Genomic DNA, 20,087 nt, shown 5'->3' with positions numbered 1-20,087 from the left:
TCCTAACTTCTCACCCCCCCCCCCCACCCATTCACAGGGACGTACTCCATACTGTGCGGCGGGGGGGGGGGGGGGGGCTATGTGGCGTAGAGCGCCATAAATATCGATATTTGTTCTGTGCGTAAGTGGGCTATCTTTGAGGAGAGGGATTTGGGCAGGATGTTGGACGCTAACGGCAGTTAGCCTCCGGACTTGTATCTGTGCAGAAGCTAAGTGTGAATCAATCTGTATCTGAGAGAATTCTAGTTGTTTATCTACAACTATTCCATATTCCCTCAACATCAAACTTCATGCTATCAAAACCACTACAGCCAGTAGCATCATAAGGAGAATTGAAGAGGATTATTCATGAGGAGTAGGGAAACCCAAAGTCATATTAACAGACAATGCAGCCTATTTCGTAGGAAGAAAATGGAAACATTTCATGAGCACACAGTGCATTAAACACATCTTGGTAAGTTTTTTCCACCCAGAAGCAAGTCCCATGGAGCGGGTGTTTAAAGAATTCAATAGATTTATAGGGACTTACGCTCATAATAAACATTGACGATGGATTGAATACGTGACTCCATTTATGCAAATAGTAAACAATCTCCCCCACTCTTCCACAGGTTTAACTCCTATTAACACCAACCAAACTGACGAATGGGAATCACCCATACCAAAATTACATACTAAAGAGCTAACTTTACAGGATAAAATCAAACAAGCAGTAATTAAACTAGAGACTAGAGCAGAATACAGAAAGAGAATATACAACAAAAAGTTAAAACGAGTTACACATTTTTTCGAAGGGCAACGAGTCCTTTTGAGAACACATCCCAAATCGACAAAGATCGGTAAGTTGAACAAAAAATTGCAATTACTATACTCAGGGCCCTATATTATTGCAAAAATACCTGATCCTGGAACTGATAGGTTGGTATATGAAAGAACAGGGAGAGACAAAGGTCTCCACCCTCACAAAGACTTAAAAGCTTTTCACGAGTAGTGACACAATGTCACAGCGGTTTTCTTGTCATAAATTATATTTATAAGTAATGTCATAGTTTTAGAAGTAAGAAATTTTATTATGTGTATTTTTAAATGAAATGTGTATAAACTCAAATAATTTTCTTGTATTGTAATCAAAGACAAACATTTGTTTGGGAGGAAGTGAAAACACACATGTTCACATGAAGCGAAATGCGAACTGGAGCAGCGTACGACTCAGCTGTGCGTGCTCAACAATGCATCTTTACGTCTGTACTAGGGGAGAGACATTGACCTTGAGCAAGCGCAACAGGCTAACTCGCGGCGCAACCAAATAGAAACGCAAAGCTGCGCAAGTAATAAGTCCAATTTCAAAATAAACAATAACACGTAACAACTATATTTACTATCAGGGAACGAAGGAATATAATATTACATTTATATCAACATACGAAGTTGCGTCAGTACTAAAATATATACATTGTAACTAGAATTAAAAGAAATCATTACAACGAAACATACAGGAGTAGGTAAATATATAAACAAATAAGAATGAAATATGGGAAACGTCTGCAAACTAATGTGATGACCGAGTATACGAGTGGCCTATGAGCTACAAAACACAATTAGTTTTTAAGTTAGTTAAAAGTTTTTTTGATTGCAGCGACCAGTGCATCGACGCGGCGCAGAAGAAGAGATTTACGACGGGTGTTTCAGGTACCAAATGAAAAAAACGGCCCGCACCTCAAAGAAATGATTTAGTTATTAGTATGTCTATGTGTATATTTTGGTCATCAAGCAAATGAATAATAAGAATATACATCGTCGCAGTGCAACTACAAAACATTTACCCGTACTACAAAGTGCACATAAACACGGAGGCATGTGATCTCAAAACTAATCATATCGCGTCAGAGTTCCCTGATAAGTGACTTAAGAAAGGACGAATAGCATTTCCTTAGTAATCCATAAACCAGTAGAATAGTATCCTTATTCCCTCCCAAACGCGTAAAGTAAAATCCTGATGTAAATGTTTTTCTCTGTTTCTCCCTAGGAAAATATTAAAGTCTCATAACTGGTGTATGCATGACTGGAAAATAAAATGCAGATGCATTAAATGCACATATAACAACACGATGTAAAGGAATGTAAATAAGTTACTTGTATTTATACATAAAGGAATTTTTTAAGTTAACAAACAAACTGTACTAACCAGTTACTGTAATTGGAGAAGGAATTTTGTAATGTTTTAGTATTTAAGAATATTCAATGTTTGATGCAAATAATGGGTGGTACGTCAGTTATAGATATAAGCCATTGTAATATGCATTGTTTTGTCAAAAATATTTACGTGAATTTTGTGTATATCGAGTCATATGTAAATGATGAACTTGAATAACTGTCTAAAAGGAAAAAAACCTCAAGCACTAAAAGCGATTCTCACACCAAAGTGAAGACAAAACATATAGTAGTACCCAAACGCGTGTGCAATAGTACTACGAAAAAAATTTTTGTGATATTATGCTACGTAATGTCTGATATATTAATCAGCAAACTACAACTGTGCAGGCATCACTTACCTTGGCGTCGGGTGATGATGTGCAGAATTCACCCCACTGAAAATGTGGATATGACAGAGAAGATCCTTCCCGGTCCGTATGAAAGGTGAATTATCTGCCGCAGCATCGGTTCTTGAAGAGTAAACGCACATGCATCGCACTCACGTTGGAAAACCACGCTACAACGACCTATTCGACGCAGAGTACGGCGCTCAGAGTGAGAATGACACTAAAAGTGCGAGTGGAATCGCGGGCGACCTTACCCAATAATATGTGGAACATTTAACGGTTGTTGCGCAATCAACAAACATATTTAGTGCACATGCACTCAGAGACTAGCAATGTTAGCAAAGAGACGAGTAACCGCTCTTGGAACGCCCTCATGCAAATACTTGTTAAATTATCATTCCATATGTAAATTATGCATTTCCTGTAAGATAATGAGTAAGTAAGCCAAGCTGACATCTCCAACCCAAATTACAAATAAAAATACGCCGAAAAATAAAGGTCATTGTACCCCTTTCAGCACAAACTTAAATTTAAGCTATACAGTTTCATGCAAAACACTGTGCGCTTCCATTGCATGACACCGCACCGTGTGGGGGGCAATTGTATTGGGGTGTAGGAAAAGCCAAGGATAACCGCTGTAAGCGCCCGCAAAAGATGTATTTTGTTACAAATGATAAAGACCTCATTCAATTTTTTGTCACCTTATGTCTTGAGTTCTCGTGGAGAGAGGACGTGTTTAGATATGAGATGCGTGTAGTAGCTTTCATGGTATCTGAATAATAATTTATTCTCAGTCCAAAAATATGTGGCCTTTTTTAATTTTCTCCGCGTACCACGAAAAGGTCATGTTAGCCCTGCTGCCTGTAAATGGTGAACAAGTCGATAAATGAAATTACATTACTTACATGGTCAATCATAAGTTTTGCGGCGTTGGAAGAAGAAGCACCCAGCAGGATGTGGTAGATCTTGACTACATGAAAGTAAGTTCACGTTAAAATGGAGTCAAAGCAGACTAAATATAAAAAAATCCAAAATTCTGGGCATTTGGTTGGTTGGTTTAGGGGATGAAAGGGACCAAACTGCAGAGGTCATCGGTCCCGGGCATTGAAAATAATTGATTTCTATTAATCTCTTTATTTATGTACCCTTTCCTCTTCTTATTGCTATTTATATGTATAACATATACAAAAATATGCACAAACCCTGTAATGTTCAGCTACATGTTGTGGCCACATTGCAGTCTACTTTGCTCTAGGCAACAGTTCGACAGTAGCTGTTCATCCTGTTGGACAACTAGAACTGTGTAGTGATTGTTGTAGAGCTGGTACATGCCGTGGCCACTTTCACAGGTGGCCCGGCCTGTTACAGGATAGGATCAGCCTGTGACAGAACTGAAATAGGAAGTACTGGATTGGGGGGGGGGGGGGGGGGAGGAATGGATTGGGCAGGTTTTGAACCTGGATCTTTCACAGGGATATGATCACTGTGACAAGCGGTAGGGAATGGAAGTGGCATCAGGTTGAACTAGGATGCTGTGGAGGTTGAGTAGGCAACAGAACACCACTTTGGGAGGGGTGGTAAGAAAGTTGTCCCTCACTTCACCAGCTGATGGTAGGTAATTAACACCCTGATGAAGGATGACTGGGTGACGAAGAGGGCACTCCTTTGTATCTGTTTCTTGGGATTGGTGGGGTGATTGACGATGTGTGGGGAAATAACATGAAAGATCTGTTTGCACACAAGGTCTGGGGGATAGTGCCTGTCTGTCAAGGCCTTGGTGAGGCACTCAGCAAACAGGCCAATGGAGCTTTTGTATCTGCAAATACGCCATCCCCAAATGGCCGAGCTATATGGGAGTGTGCTTTTGGTGTGGGAGGGATGACAGTTGGGAAAATGCAGGCATGATTGCGGTTGGCAGGTTTAATGTGGACAGAGGTGTAGCTGGAGCCATCAGTGGGGAGGAGGGTAGCGTCCAGGAAGGTGGCATGATGGTTGAGGAGGGTCAAGTGTGATGGATGGGAGAAAAGGTGTTGAAGTTGTGAAGGAATGGGGATAGGTGTCTTGATCTTGAGCTCAGATCATGAAGATATCTATGAACCTGAACCAGACTGGGGGTTTGCGTTTTGGGAGGCTAGGAAGGTCTCCTCCATATGGCACATAAACAGGTTGGCAGAGGAGGGCATCATCTGGGTGCCAATAGCTGTGCTGCATGTTTATTTATATACCATACCTTCAAAGGAGAAGTAGTTGAGGGGTTATTATAATGTTAGCAAGGTGAATGAGGTAGTGGGTTTGGACTCTGAAGGACGTTCTGATAGGTATTGTGCAGTAGTGGTAATACATGGGCATGAGAGATGTTGGTGCATAAGGAAGTGGTGTCAACAGTGACAACTATGGATATATGAGGCAAAGTGGTGGAATGGCGAAGAGTAGGGGAAGCAAGTGGTTGGAATCCCCTCCCCCCTCTCAATGGCCTAACCATGAAAATTCCTTTCTCTGGCTTCCACAACTCCCTTTCACAATGACTTGCACCTTTTCATATTCCACCAGTCCTTGGCTCTCAAAAACTAGGTACTGCAAAAACACACCTCCATGGCACAGGCATCCCAGAACCACCACCACTCCCTTCACAACATGATGCTATTGTGCAGTCCCTGCTATATACATCACAATGTAAAACTGAATCCCTTACCCTCCAGCACCTGGAGAAGCATTCCAGACGCCACCTACAAAAGTTATCCAACCTGCTGATACCCTACTAATGCTTTGGGGCACCATTATCCAACCACTAACTAACTATAGTGTTCCTTGTCTTCAAACTGTCATAGCACCCAGACCCTGCCAGGCTAACCTTTACAACTTGCCACCTCTCCCAAAACTCCCCACCAACACTCCATCAAATCCAGAGCCAAAACATTCTCATAACACTATTGTCAACCTTTCCACCAAAACTCTCACCCCACAGAAGTTTCAGTCGTCTCCAAAATCCTCACCTATAGCCCTACACCCAAGTTTAACCATGTTAGACTTGTGAAAGACCTACTCTCTTTCTCCCTATCTCCGCAATGAAAACACTTTGTTGCTACCAATCCCTCAAACCAAAGCCAACCTAATCCCAAGACTGAATCCAATTTATACCAACATCCAACTGTGCTCCTACCCCCCTCCAACCTAACCCCCCCCCCCTGCCAGTCATCTTCCAGGAATTCCTTATCTCAAACTTGGCCTTGCCATTCTTTCCCAGGTCCCTTCCTCAGAACATCAACCTTCAGTAGCAGAAGGGGCTGCTATACACAACCACAAAACAAATCCTGACTTAATCACCCTACCTGCAGACAAAGGTTTCACCACTGTTGTTACAAATAGCAGTGACTACCTGGTGGAAAGCCTCTTCCAATTATCTGCCTTCTCCACCAATCCACTAGGAAACTCTGCCAAAGTGATCCCATTGCAGAAGTCCAACATTACCACCAGTCCCTGCTGAAAGTCTTAGGCTCTTCCCAGGACCTCTCTACTGAATTCACTTTCCACCTCACCCCTATGATGCCCCTTGCACCCACCTTTTATATGCTCCCCAAAATCCATAGACCCAAGAATTCTGGACTTCCAACTGTATCTGGCCTTATGCCCCCACTTAAAGAATTTCTGTCCTCACTGACCAACTCCTCCAACTAATCTCCTGTAATCTAACCTCCTATGTCAAAGATACCAACCATTTCTTTCACTGACTCTCGACCCTCTGCGCCCCTTTATCTCCTGGATCCCTAGTCGTCACTGTTGATGTCACTTTCCTATAAACCAACATCCCTCTTGCCCACAGTCTTACCACTACTGAACACTATCTTTCCCAACGTCCTCCAGACTCCAAACCCACTATCCCATTCCTCATACACCTTAATAACATTATAATAACTCACAGCTACTGCTCTTTTGAAGGTATGGTGTACAAAGAAATCCTTGACACAGCCATTTATGGGCTATTCAAAGGAGACCTTCCTAGCCTCCCTAAACAACCAAACCCCTTGTCTGGTTCAGGTTCACCGCTGATATCTCCATTATCTAGACAGAGGGCCAAGACATCCTATCCTCATTCCTTCAAAACCTCAACAACCTTCTCTCCCACCCACTTCACCTGATCCTCCTCAACCCAGCGTGCCACCTTCCTAGATGTTGACCTCTTCTTCTCTGATGGCTCCATCCACATCTCTGTCTACATTAAACCCACCAAACCACCAACTGTACCAGCATTTTGACAGCTCTCGACCCCCTCTATGTCAAAACCTCCCTTCCATACAGCCTGGCCACCCAAGTATGGCGTATCTCCAGTGACAAAAATTCCCTTGCTCAGTACACCGAAGGTCTCACCAGTGTCTTCGCTGCATAGCCACTGTCCCACAGACATAGTGCGCAAACAGATGTCCCACAGACATTTCCCCACACACGTCACAATCCTCCCCGATCGAACCCAAGAACCAGCTGCCCCTCATCGCCCAGTACCACCCTGAACTGAAACAACTGAACCACATCCTTCATCAGGGGTCGTCCACTGAGATGAATGGCCACCATATCTAACTCTGTCCAAGGACAAAGTAGACCATCCTGCGGCACAACATGCAGCTGAACATAAAATGCCTTGATATCAGATGGGTGCTTCTTAACCCAGACCATCTGGATCCTCCTTCTTGCCACTAGCTTTTCTGAACCATGCCAGATGGAAATTATCTTTACAACTTATCCTGCCACTCCCAACATTATCTCACAGCCTCAAGCTATGGTAACCTACCCATACTCACGTCAGCGCACCCAATCCATTTCTGACGCCCTCTTCCTATCACCTCCTCCTACTCTTGGCCCCCTCACCCTCTTGTGTGCTACCTTCTGCCAACACACTCGCCAGTGTTTTCCTTTTCTGCTTCTCCTTTTTCACACCCTCTTCTCCTCCTCTCCCCCTCGCCCCCGCCGCCCCCCACCTGTACCACCACCTCCCAAAGCTGTACCTGCTCCTACACCAAGCACTCTGTTCTCTCTCCACTTGTAGACCACTTTTCCTTGCCTTTCCTCAGCCCCCTCCAGATCAATGCTGCCATTCTATGTGACATCTGCATTTCAGCTCGAGCTACCAGAGATGACAGTCATGTGCGAGTGGTGCATGGGGATGTTACTTGTCTGATGAGTGAATGTATGTGTGTTTCTTGTCTGAAGAAAGGCTTTAGCTAAGGCAGTATTTTCATTGTGCCTGTCTTCAACTGAACATGTCTCCTTTATGGGGTGAGGTATCAGTCTATCTCTTCCTTATGTTGCTCATAAATCACTGCACATTTGGGTTGTGTATGGTGATAAAATGTAACGTTAACGTTTTTTGAGTTAGGAATAAAATAAATGAAATGACATAAATAATTATTACTAAGGAATACAACTGAATGAATAGACATTATACAGCAACTTGTTGAATGGTGTTGTCAAATTTGTGGTGAAAGTTGTGCCAACACTATTCAAGGCAGCTGTGTAATTCAAAAAATTGTTATTATTATCATCATCATAACTTCCTAGTTTCAGAGATAATTTAATCCTGCATATATGTCCTATGACTTTTATTCGCTCTGAATTTGTTTTTAGGACAGAGTCTAGTGTCTCAGTACTATCATGCTCTCTCTTCAGTCACAGTCATCTCAGTGAATGGATGGAATAAAAGGTGGTCCGTATGATGTTCATGTACTAAGTTGGATTACGTTGCTCTAAATATTTACTTTGTTCATTCGTATTATTTAATTCACACCTTGTCCTCATCTGACAATTTTAATGTTTTTTCAGCAAATATTCATTGATGATAGTCTTAATACCATGCTACAATAGATTGGCCACAATTGTCACAACCTCAAGTGCTCATAGCATGTTCCAGAAAATGAGCGTCATTTTTTGCACAGTTCATCCTGATCCACAAAAGAGTTTAATCATCTTTCCATGGTCACACATCATTATGTTGAATATATACTGGTAACATAGGTGTGCCAGTTTTCATCTTGCATCTCATCATTATAATTTTCCCCTCTCTCATTTGCCTTTTACATTCACAACAACCAATAGTAACTATTTACTAAATGGAAAGAGCAATTATATACACCAAAAGGAACAGTGTTCACCATTGCATGTGCCAGGTAAGCGTCATAAGCATTTTAGTGTGAGTGTTAAACAGAGGTGGATGGGGCTTACGGTCTGTTAAAAAAAATTGTTGTCCACACACATAATCATGAAACTTTTCTAGTGCAAAGATAATGACCAGGGCCTTTTTTTTCTAGTTGACTGTATTGTCAGAGATTCTGAAATAAATGCTGTCAGGCACTCCATGCCACTGATTTTGTGCCAAAGAACGGCTCCAAGTCTATAATCTGCTGTAATACTCAGCAACTGCATAGTATCATAAGCCATGAGGCATGTCAGTTGGAGCAATGCCTGTTTTAAGTCCTAAAATAGCCTTGTCGCAAACGGGGACCAATGCCATTTAACATTTTTGTGAAAAGGGTGATGGAGCATTTCAGTGATGACAACTGAAGTGTAATAGATTTTCAATAGTAGTTCAGCTGACCCAACACTGATTTTAGTTGTTTGGTATCCCTTGGGACTGGCAGTACTTGTGTGGCCTCTACATTAGTTCAGACGTTCTTTGCAAAACAGTTTTTAGCATGGATAGGGACTGCAACTGCTGTGTTCGGATGCAGGCTGAGTTGGCATCCCTTCGCTCCCAGCTTCAGGCAGTGTTGGCTTCGGTCACACAGCTTGAGGCTGTTGCCAATGGGCATCACTGTGGGGGTCCGGATGGGGGTTTGTCGGGGACGGCCAGCTCGTCCCACGCATCCCCTGATCGGACTACGACTGTGGTTGCCTGGGATACTGCCCGCATTGAGGCTGATCCCTCACCTGTGGTAGAGTGGGAGGTCGTTTCAAGGTGTGACAGGGGGCGAAAGACATTCTGGAGGGCTGAACGGAAAGCCTCTCCTGTTTGTCTGACGAACCGGTTTCAGGCTCTTTCTCAGGCTGATACTGATCTTCGGCCTGACATGGCTGTTTGTCCAGTTCCAGAGGTTGCCCCTCAGTCTGCAAGATCCGGGCAGTTGCAGAGGGTGGGCTTACTGGTAGTTGGGAGCTCCAACGTCAGGCGCGTAATGGGGCCCCTTAGGGAAATGGCAGCAAGAGAGGGGAAGAAAACCAATGTGCACTCCGTGTGCATACCGGGGGGAGTCATTCCAGATGTGGAAAGGGTCCTTCCGGATGCCATGAAGGGTACAGGGTGCACCCATCTGCAGGTGGTCGCTCATGTCGGCACCAATGATGTGTGTCGCTATGGATCGGAGGAAATCCTCTCTTCCGGCGGCTATCTGATTTGGTGAAGACTGACAGTCTCGCTAGCGGGATGAAAGCAGAGCTCACCATCTGCAGCATCGTCGACAGGACTGACTGCGGACCTTTGGTACAGAGCCGAGTGGAGGGTCTGAATCAGAGGCTGAGACGGTTCTGCGACCGTGTGGGCTGCAGATTCCTCGACTTGCGCCATAGGGTGGTGGGGTTTCGGGTTCTGCTGGATAGGTCAGGAGTCCACTACACGCAACAAGCGGCTACACGGGTAGCAGGGGTTGTGTGGCGTGGGCTGGGCGGTTTTTTAGGTTAGATGGCCTTGGTCAAGTACAGAAAGGGCAACAGCCTCAACGGGTGCGGGGCAAAGTCAGGACATGTGGGGACCAAGCAGCAATCGGTATTGTAATTGTCAACTGTCGAAGCTGCGTTGGTAAAGTACCGGAACTTCAAGCGCTGATAGAAAGCACCGAAGCTGAAATCGTTATAGGTACAGAAAGCTGGCTTAAGCCAGAGATAAATTCCGCCGAAGTTTTTACAAAGGTACAGACGGTGTTTAGAAAGGATAGATTGCATGCAACCGGTGGTGGAGTGTTCGTCGCTGTTAGTAGTTTATCCTGTAGTGAAGTAGAAGTGGATAGTTCCTGTGAATTATTATGGGTGGAGGTTACACTAAACAACCGAACTAGGTTAATAATTGGCTCCTTTTACCGACCTCCCGACTCAGCAGCATTAGTGGCAGAACAACTGAGAGAAAATTTGGAATACATTTCACATAAATTTTCTCAGCATGTTATAGTCTTAGGTGGAGATTTCAATTTACCAGATATAGACTGGGACACTCAGATGTTTAGGACGGGTGGTAGGGACAGAGCATCGAGTGACATTATACTGAGTGCACTATCCGAAAATTACCTCGAGCAATTAAACAGAGAACCGACTCGTGGAGATAACATCTTGGACCTACTGATAACAAACAGACCTGAACTTTTCGACTCTGTATGTACAGAACAGGGAATCAGTGATCATAAGGCCGTTGCAGCATCCCTGAATATGGAAGTTAATAGGAATATAAAAAAAGGGAGGAAGGTTTATCTGTTTAGCAAGAGTAATAGAAGGCAGATTTCAGACTACCTAACAGATCAAAACGAAAATTTCTGTTCCGACACTGACAATGTTGAGTGTTTATGGAAAAAGTTCAAGGCAATCGTAAAATGCGTTTTAGACAGGTACGTGCCGAGTAAAACTGTGAGGGACGGGAAAAACCCACCGTGGTACAACAACAAAGTTAGGAAACTACTGCGAAAGCAAAGAGAGCTCCACTCCAAGTTTAAACGCAGCCAAAACCTCTCAGACAAACAGAAGCTAAACGATGTCAAAGTTAGCGTAAGGAGGGCTATGCGTGAAGCGTTCATTGAATTCGAAAGTAAAATTCTATGTACCGACTTGACAGAAAATCCTAGGAAGTTCTGGTCTTACGTTAAATCAGTAAGTGGCTCGAAACAGCATATCCAGACACTACGGGATGATGATGGCATTGAAACAGAGGATGACACGCGTAAAGCTGAAATACTAAACACCTTTTTCCAAAGCTGTTTCACAGAGGAAGACCGCACTGCAGTTCCTTCTCTAAATCCTCGCACAAACGAAAAAATGGCTGACATCGAAATAAGTGTCCAAGGAATAGAAAAGCAACTGGAATCACTCAATAGAGGAAAGTCCACTGGACCTGACGGGATACCAATTCGATTCTACACAGAGTACGCGAAAGAACTTGCCCCCCTTCTAACAGCCGTGTACCGCAAGTCTCTAGAGGAACGGAGGGTTCCAAATGATTGGAAAAGAGCACAGATAGTCCCAGTCTTCAAGAAGGGTCGTCGAGCAGATGCGCAAAACTATAGACCTATATCTCTGACGTCGATCTCTTGTACAATTTTAGAACATGTTTTTTGCTCGCGTATCATGTCATTTCTGGAAACCCAGAATCTACTATGTAGGAATCAACATGGATTCCGGAAATAGCGATCGTGTGAGACCCAACTCGCCTTATTTGTACATGAGACCCAGAAAATATTAGATACAGGCTCCCAGGTAGATGCTATTTTTCTTGACTTCCGGAAGGCGTTCGATTTTAGGTTAGAGGGACCCCCCCTTGGGCGAAACGATAAAATACCTGACGGCTTACCAGAGAGGACATTATCATCGTTGATAAAGAACGTCCGTCCTCAGAGACCAAAAACAGGAAAAGTTAACGTAATATTGGTAAACTGCAGGAGTATCCAGGGCAAGGTTCCTGAATTAGTATCTCTTATTGAAGGAAATAGTGCGCATAGGAACGGACAGTTGGTTAAAACCGGAAGTGAACAGTAACGAAATCCTAGACACAGAATGGAATATATACCGCAAGGATAGGATAAACGCCAATGGTGGAGGAGTATTTATAGCAGTAAAGAATTCAATAATATCCAGTGAAGTTATTAGCGAATGCGAATGTGAAATAATCTGGGTTAAGTTAAGTATCAAAGGTGGGTCAGATATGATAGTCAGATGCTTCTATAGACCACCTGCATCAGCAACCGTAGTAGTTGAGCGCCTCAGAGAGAACCTGCAGAACGTCGTGAAGAAGTTTCGTGATCATACTATTGTAATAGGGGGAGACTTCAATCTACCAGGTATAGAATGGGATAGTCACACAATCAGAACTGGAGCCAGGGACAGAGACTCTTGTGACATTATCCTGACTGCCTTGTCCGAGAATTACTTCGAGCAGATAGTTAGAGAACCAACTCGTGAAGCTAACGTTTTAGACCTCATAGCAACAAATAGACCGGAACTTTTCGACTCCGTGAATGTAGAAGAGGGTATCAGTGATCATAAGTCAGTGGTTGCATCAATGACTACAAGTGTAATAAGAAATGCCAAGAAAGGAAGGAAAATATATTTGCTTAACAAGAGTGATAGGGCACAAATCGCAGAATATCTGAGTGACCACCATCAAACGTTCATTTCTGAGGAAGAGGATGTGGAACAAAAATGGAAAAAATTCAGAAACATCGTCCAGTACGCCTTAGATAAGTTCGTACCGACTAAGGTCCAAAGCGAGGGGAAAGATCCACCGTGGTATAACAATCATGTACGAAAGGTACTACGGAAACAAAGAAAGCTTCATCATAGGTTTAAGAGTAGTCGAATCATAGCTGATAAGGAAAAGCTGAACGAAGCGAAAAAGAGCGTAAAGAGAGCAATGAGAGAAGCATTCAACGAATTCGAACATAAAACATTGGCAAACAATCTAAACAAGAACCCTAAAAAGTTTTGGTCATATGTAAAATCGGTAAGCGGATCTAAATCCCCTATTCAGTCACTCGTTGACCACGATGGCACCGAAACAGAGGACGACCGAAGAAAGGCAGAAATACTGAATTCAGTGTTCCGAAACTGTTTCACTGCGGAAAATCGTAACACGGTCCCTGACTTCAGCCGTCGCACGGACGCCAAAATGGAAAATATTGAAATAAACGATATCGGAATTGAAAAACAACTGCTATCACTTAGTAGCGGAAAAGCATCCGGACCAGACGAGATACCCTTAAGATTCTACAGTGATTATGCTAAAGAACTTGCCCCCTTTCTATCAGCAATTTATCGTAGATCGCTGGAAGAACGTAAAGTACCTAGCGACTGGAAGAAAGCGCAGGTCGTTCCCATTTTCAAGAAGGGTCATAAATCAGATGCGAATAATTATAGGCCTATTTCGCTTACGTCAATCTGTTGTAGAATAATGGAACATGTTTTGTGTTCTCGTATTATGACGTTCTTAGATAATACAAATCTCCTTCATCATAACCAACATGGATTCCGCAAACAGATATCATGTGAAACTCAGCTCGCCCTATTTGCCCAAGAAATTCACAGTGCCATAGACACTGGCGAGCAGATTGATGCCGTATTCCTGGACTTCAGGAAGGCATTTGATACGGTTCCGCACTTACGTTTAGTGAAAAAAATACGAGACTACGGAATATCGGACCAGGTTTGTGATTGGATTCAGGATTTCCTAGAAGAAAGAACACAACATGTCATTCTTAACGGTTCAAAATCTGCAGATGTAGAGGTAATTTCGGGAGTACCGCAGGGAAGCGTGATAGGACCTTTATTGTTTACAATATACATAAATGACTTAGTTGACAACATCGGTAGCTCCGTGAGGCTATTTGCAGATGACACGGTTGTCTACAAGAAAGTAGCAACATCAGAAGACTCTTACGTACTCCAGGAGGACCTGCAGAGGATTAATGCATGGTGCGACAGCTGGCAGCTTTCCCTAAACGTAGATAAATGTAATATAATGCGCATACATAGGGGCAGAAATCCATTCCAGTACGATTATGCCATAGGTGGTAAATCATTGGAAGCGGTAACGACCGTAAAATACTTAGGAGTTACTATCCGGAGCGATCTGAAGTGGAATGATCACATAAAACAAATAGTGGGAAAAGCAGGCGCCAGGTTGAGATTCATAGGAAGAATTCTAAGAAAATGTGACTCATCGACGAAAGAAGTAGCTTACAAAACGCTTGTTCGTCCGATTCTTGAGTATTGCTCATCAGTATGGGACCCTTACCAGGTTGGATTAATAGAAGAGATAGACATGATCCAGCGAAAAGCAGCGCGATTCGTCATGGGGACATTTAGTCAGCGCGAGAGCGTTACGGAGATGCTGAAAAAGCTCCAGTGGCGGACACTTCAAGAAAGGCGTTACGCAATACGGAGAGGTTTATTATCGAAATTACGAGAGAGCACATTCCGGGAAGAGATGGGCAACATATTACTACCGCCCACATATATCTCGCGTAATGATCACAACGAAAAGATCCGAGAAATTAGAGCAAATACGGAGACTTACAAGCAGTCGTTCTTCCCACGCACAATTCGTGAATGGAACAGGGAAGGGGGGATCAGATAGTGGTACAATAAGTACCCTCCGCCACACACCGTAAGGTGGCTCGCGGAGTATAGATGTAGATGTAGAAGTAGATACAGTTCCGCACTGTCGCCTGATAAACAAAGTAAGAGCCTACGGAATATCAGACCAGCTGTGTGGCTGGATTGAAGAGTTTTTAGCAAACAGAACACAGCATGTTGTTATCAATGGAGAGACGTCTACAGACGTTAAAGTAACCTCTGGCGTGCCACAGGGGAGTGTTATGGGACCATTGCTTTTCACAATATATATAAATGGCCTAGTAGATAGTGTCGGAAGTTCCATGCGGCTTTTCGCGGATGATGCTGTAGTATACAGAGAAGTTGCAGCATTAGAAAATTGTAGCGAAATGCAGGAAGATCTGCAGCGGAAAGGCACTTGGTGCAGGGAGTGGCAACTGACCCTTAACATAGACAAATGTAATGTATTGCGAATACATAGAAAGAAGGATCCTTTATTGTATGATTATATGATAGCGGAACAAACACTGGTAGCAGTTACTTCTGTAAAATATCTGGGAGTATGCGTGCGGAACGATTTGAAGTGGAATGATCATATAAAATTAATTGTTGGTAAGGCGGGTACCAGGTTGAGATTCATTGGGAGAGTGCTTACAAAATGTAGTCCATCAACAAAGGAGGTGGCTTACAAAACTCTCGTTCGACCTATACTTGAGTATTGCTCATCAGTGTGGGATCCGTACCAGATCGGTCTGACGGAGGAGATAGAGAAGATCCAAAGAAGAGCGGCGCGTTTCGTCACAGGGTTATTTGGTAAGCGTGATAGCGTTACGGAGATGTTTAATAAACTCAAGTGGCAGACTCTGCAAGAGAGGCGCTCTGCATCGCGGTGTAGCTTGCTCGCCAGGTTTCGAGAGGGTGCGTTTCTGGATGAGGTATCGAATATATTGCTTCCCCCTACTTATACCTCCCGAGGAGATCACGAATGTAAAATTAGAGAGATTAGAGCGCGCACGGAGGCTTTCAGACAGTCATTCTTCCCGCGAACCATACGCGACTGGAACAGGAAAGGGAGGTAATGACAGTGGCATGTAAAGTGCCCTCCGCCACACATCGTTGGGTGGCTTGCGGAGTATCAATGTAGATGTAGATGTACATGGTGTGGAGTGGGGCACATCACTGAGGCACTTAAAACATGCCCTAGATATTCAACTTTTGGTATGAGAAAACAGCATTTGTCCTTGTTACTTTTCGGGTTTAGTTGTTGGAGCATGTTGAATAATGCTTCCAAATTTGTTGTAAGATATTTTGTGATTTTGCCTGTGACAATGATATCGTCCAGCTAATTGGCCATGGCTGGAACTCCTTGAGTGAGATGCTCCAAATGTCTTTGAAATAGGACTGTCTTCCTGTTGATGCCAGAGGGAGATGACGATGTTGGCAAAGGCCAAAAGGCGTTTTAATGACTAAGATGCATCTGGAAGCTCCATCCAACGGTAGTTGTAGATAGTTATCTGTAAGGTCAATTTTTGCAAACACCTCGCCACTGGCCAGTTTTCTCATGATGTCATCAAACTTTGTGACAGTATAGACATTGATCACAGACTGTGCGTTGACTTTAGATTTAAAATCCCCACAAATTCTCAAGGATCCATTTGGTTTTTCAGTTATCACAACAGGAGTAACCCACTGGCTGTTGGTAACTCGAGTCAAGATTCCTTCCATTTGCAGTCTTTGTAGCTCGAGGTGAAGCTTGTCTTACAATGCAAAAGGTACATGCCATGACATGAAAAACCTAAGCATCATCAAGGAAATACGTGCACAAAGTTTATAATTCAAGTCAATTGATAGGAGCAACTGAGGTGTACTTTGGAAAAAGTTCCTGAAGATAGGTACCATATACAAATGGTTGGAAGCAGTTTGTCGAATCATGGGCACCCAAGATGTTAGGTGGCTCCCATCATGTCATCAACTAAGATGCAGCTGACAGGCTTGTTGACTGATACAGAATCTGATCACTAAACTGGCCCTTCACGTCACTGGTGTCATTGCTGTAGCTTCTAAGCCAATGGAAAAGGGCTGAGATGTACACCTAGGTACATCTACATCTACATAGATACTCTGCAAATCACATTTAAGTGCCTGGCAGACGGTTCGTCGAACCTGCATGTGAACCAAATGACAATAGTGGTGGAGGGTGCAGAGGTGTAGTATCTGTTTGAAAGGGGTGAGGATAGTGTTGATGACCACCTCTAGCATTGGAGATGGACAACACAGCCTGTATGAGGAGGACATCTGGGCCTTGTACACAATCTGCCTCCGAGTCAGAGTCCAGTGTGTCTATAGGAGTACTACATACATTCATTTTTAGGAAGTACTGTAAAACCTATACTTTATATCCAGTTTTACCACAAGCCTTGAATGCTGCACAGTGAAAGTAGCATTGCTGGTGCTGATACATGATGAAACAATTACTGCATGAGGGTAACTTCTGATTGCGATGCTTCCCCGTGATGTCTAGAGCGCGAGACTACTCTGGTGGAAGAGGTAGGGTTGGGGAGAGGGGGGGGGACGGCAAGCCTGGTCCTTTGTGTAAGGTGAGGGTGATCGGTCTTGTAGGGCTGCTGAGGGCGTTAATGACTGATCCAAAGCACAGATAAGGGGGATCCATATAACTAATGGCAGGTCATTCAGTTTGAGCAGACATTCTGGAGCCCCCCATCTAGAGAATGCCCTAGGCTCACTTCCCTAACTGATGATATGATAGTTTTCATTTAGTACTGGAAAACCGAAAACTGTAGTTGCAGAGAAGTCCCTGCAGTTGTCCTATCCTCTCCCAGTAGGACTGTCCATTTTGTTTACGGCAGCTAAAAAATTTGTGCCTGACAGCTTTCAAATCAAAATAGTCCAGCAAACATGTTTTCAAGCGTTTGTAAGTTAAAGCAGGCGCTTCTAATTCAGGATTCAACTGCTGTAAGAGGCAACAGACATCAGGTCTGGCATAGGGCATTAAAAAGGCCGCTGCTGTGTATCAACTGAGAGTCAATGCAAAACAATCAGTTGGCTCAGGTGACGTGATTATGCTGACATCATTTCCTAGGTCTGTTGCACGTTTTTCAAAACCAATAATACAAAAGTAGTTACATCATAGTGGCTGTATATGTATTGAAATGGAAGTCTGATTAAGTGCACAACACAACATATCAGGCAAAAACAATAAATTTAAAATTGCTATGTTTTTCTTTAAGAAATCTCATCCCTTAAAGATGTGCAGCAACTGTTGTATAATCATCTTAGATCTATCGCAGTGCATGACAGTCAGCATGCAGAGGTTTCGAAAGTGAAGGAGTGTCTGTTTATGGACAACGCATGCTTGTATGAGGCCATGCTGAAGAATAATGCCTCTGAATATTTTTTACGTGAAGACACTTAAATCTTTTTAAATAAAACAAACGTTATTAGGTTTTACACGTTTAGTCCTCAACATAATCACCCTGACGACAAAACAAATTTCTGCCAACAGGAGACCAGTTTGTTCATGATGTCACTGGAGAATGTTTGAGTTTGTTGACGAACCCACAACCTCACCTCTGATTGTACCACTCTGCCACTATCAAAGTGAAGTCCTCAAAGGTGTTCTTCAAGTTTCAAAAGCAGATGAAAATCATATGGGGCCAAGTTGGGGCTGTATGGAGGATGATCGGTGACAGTGAACCCAAGTCGTCGGATTGTTCCAGATGTCACAGCGCTCATGTGTAATCGGCACTGTGATGCTGAAGGACAGGGTGCTCCATGTGTGGATGAACTCTCTGAATTCATTCTTTCAATATTCTGAGGGTCGCCCATGCACTGACATAGTTACATTACACACTATCACATTACACGTTACAATTTGGAGCCCTCTCGTGGGACAGCTTGACGATTTGTACTGATCGAATCTACAGTGTACACTGCTGATAAAATTGGGAAGAGATGTTAAAACTTTTGCTGCAAAATCTATTGTGGTAGTACTAAATATTAAAATTAAGCTTGTTTTATTGATAATTCTCAAAAAGTCATTCCACATCTCCGTTAGGAGAATCGTCTCCAGCTTTTCAACTTTCTTAGCAAGGCTTTTAGCTTCATTTCTTGTTTCCCTTGGTTGAATTACGTTTCTAGTAGTTGACAAAAGTTTCAAAAATATGATTGTAGCCGTTATGAAAAGCGTTAAGAACATCAGCCCATGGAGACCATCAGGTTTCAGAGAGGGACTTCTGAACTTTATATACACCTAAACATTCGGTCAAAATTTTCCATCGATTGGTCGAAGTCGAAGAATCGTGATTAATTATTTGGGCGAACTGGAAGTTTGCTACTGCTTCTGAAACACACCCATTCACCTGAACACCTACAAAATTCAATGAATGTGCGCAAACTGGACAAAAAGAACAAATTTACATTTTTTTAAATTCTAGCTGGAAGATCAGAATACTTTCCAGCCGTATCTGCTGTATTACCATAGATCTGCCCTTTATTCAAGGCTATCCAAAAAATTAAAAGCAGTATCTGCTACGGTTTCAACCCTATGCTCCTCCGTAACCAAAAATCTCTCAACACGTTGACTGTCTTTTATGTACCGATTGATGGAAGTCAGCTGGTCAACATGGGAGGGATATGGTGAGGAATCCGCGTTTATTTAATGGAATTTGGCTGCTTTTGGTTTCTTGACAATCGTCTTTAACACTTTCTGTCCCATTACATTAATAAATTCGTTGCTAATATTCGCAGACAAATATGATGCATTTCCTTTGCCACAATTGCCGTAGTTTTCTATGTGATCAACAAGAAAATGGTCAATGTCACTTATTAATTGAAAGCATTCCAAAAAATTTCCGCTATTTTGAGACCTGTCCATGAAACTCAAGTCTCTTTCAAACGAAAAATTTCACAACTGCAACAATTCTTTTTAGTATGTATTTTCAGCAACTGACATGAGCATTAAATTGGGAAAGCAATCTACTATCCATCTGGGCAGCAATTTTGCTTCTTGACACATAATTCATCATTGATTCCCTGTGCTGAAACTGTTCTCATGCTCCCTTAGCCCTTCGGTAGACGCGCCTTTCATACTTCCATGAGTGCGCGCGTTGCGGCTTTTGCACCGCAATTAGTTTTTTTCATTTTTAACCTAAGGAAAAATAATCATCCCATCAGTAATAAATAGGTAAAATGCATCAATTTCTTTTTCCGTAATTTCAGCACTTGCATCTGGACCTG

This window comes from Schistocerca serialis, chromosome 1, assembly GCF_023864345.2.
Source record: "Schistocerca serialis cubense isolate TAMUIC-IGC-003099 chromosome 1, iqSchSeri2.2, whole genome shotgun sequence".
Taxonomy (NCBI): Eukaryota; Metazoa; Arthropoda; class Insecta; order Orthoptera; family Acrididae; genus Schistocerca; species Schistocerca serialis.
This window is presented reverse-complemented; position numbering follows the sequence as displayed.